This window comes from Thalassophryne amazonica, unplaced genomic scaffold, assembly GCF_902500255.1.
Source record: "Thalassophryne amazonica unplaced genomic scaffold, fThaAma1.1, whole genome shotgun sequence".
NCBI classification, from domain to species: domain Eukaryota; kingdom Metazoa; phylum Chordata; class Actinopteri; order Batrachoidiformes; family Batrachoididae; genus Thalassophryne; species Thalassophryne amazonica.
Genome location: NW_022986285.1, coordinates 228,216 through 230,123, shown reverse-complemented (window position 1 = coordinate 230,123; position 1,908 = coordinate 228,216).

Here is a 1,908-nt window from a genome sequence, read left to right as displayed (position 1 = left end):
TCAGCTGTCTCAGGTGATGGGTGACAGCTGTTACCGAGGCTGCTCCTGTGGGGCGGCGGCGCCCTCTGGTGCCTGGAGCCCGCACTCCAGGCAGGGCGCCCTCTGGTGGTGGTGGGCCAGCAGTACCTCCTCTTCAGCGGCCCACACAACAGGACCCCCCCCTCAACGGGCGCCTCCTGGCGCCCGACCAGGCTTGTCCGGGTGGCGACGGTAGACGTCGGCCAGGAGGGCCGGGTCCAGGATGAAGCTCCTCTTCACCCAGGAGCGTTCTTCGGGACCATACCCCTCCCAGTCCACCAGATATTGAAAGCCCCGGCCCATCCGACGGACGTCCAACAACCGGCGCACTGTCCAAGCCGGCTCGCCATCGATGATCCGGGCAGGAGGTGGTGCCGGACCGGGTGTACAGAGGGGCGAGGTGTGATGGGGCTTGAGCTTCGACACATGAAATACAGGATGGATCCGCAGTGAGGCTGGAAGCTGAAGCCTCACTGCGGCGGGATTGATGACCTTGAGGATTTTAAACGGTCCTATGTACCTGTCCTGTAGTTTAGGGGAGGCCACTTGTAGTGGGATGTCCTTTGTGGACAACCACACTTGCTGCCCGGGGCGATACGTAGGGGCCGGGGTCCGCCGCCGGTCTGCATGGGTCTTCGCCCTCATCCGGGCCTTCAACAAAGCAGAACGGGCGGCACGCCACACCCGACGGCACCGCAGGTGGGCCTGGACCGAGGGCACACCGACCTCTCCCTCAACCACCGGGAACAAGGGGGCTGATACCCCAAACACACCTCAAAGGGGGAGAGGCCGGTGGCTGATGACACTTGACTGTTGTGGGCGTACTCGATCCAGGCCAGATGAGTACTCCAGGCCGCCGGGTGCGGGCTGTCACACAACGCAGTGTTTGCTCCATTTCTTGATTGGCCCGCTCTGCTTGCCCGTTGGTCTGGGGGTGATACCCGGACCAGAGACTGACCGTGGCCCCCAGTTCCCGGCAAAAGCTCCTCCAGACATGCGAGGAGAACTGGGGACCGCGATCGAGACGATGTCTGATGGTATCCCATGCAGGCGGACGACGTGGTGGACCAGGAGGTCCGCTGTCTCCTGGGCCGTTGGGAGCTTCGGGAGGGCCACGAAGTGGGCCGCCTTGGAGAATCGGTCCACTATCGTGAGGATCACGGTGTTTCCCTGGGACGGCGGGAGGCCCGTGACAAAATCCAGGCCGATGTGGGACCAGGGGCGATGAGGCACGGGCAGCGGCTGTAGCAGTCCCGGAGCCTTGCGATGGTCGGCCTTGCCCCTGGCACAGGTGGTACAGGCCTGGATATAGTCCCGGACGTCGGCCTCCAGGGACACCCACCAGAAGCGCTGCCGGACAACTGCCACGGTTCTTCGCACCCCTGGATGACAGGAGAGCTTAGAGCCGTGACAGAAGTCCAGGACTGCAGCCCTTGCCTCTGGTGGGACGTAAAGTCTGTTCTTTGGTCCAGTCCTGGGGTCCGGGCTTCGTGCCAGGGCCTCCCGGACGGTTCTCTCAACGTCCCAGGTGAGGGTGGCCACGATAGTGGACTCCGGGATGATGGGTTCCGGTGGATCCGACAACTCCGCTTTGACCTCGTCTTCGTGTACCCGGGACAAGGCATCCGACTTCTGGTTCTTGGTCCGGGCCGGTAGGTGATGCGGAAGTCAAAACGGCCGAAGAACAGTGACCAGCGGGCTTGCCTGGGATTCAGCCGCTTGGCGGTCCTGATATATTCCAGGTTCCGGTGGTCAGTGAAAACCGTGAATGGCACGGACGTTCCCTCCAACAAGTGTCTCCACTCTTCAAGAGCCTCTTTCACCGCAAGGAGTTCTCGGTTGCCGACGTCATAGTTCCGTTCAGCCGGGGTCAACCTGCGGGAAAAATAG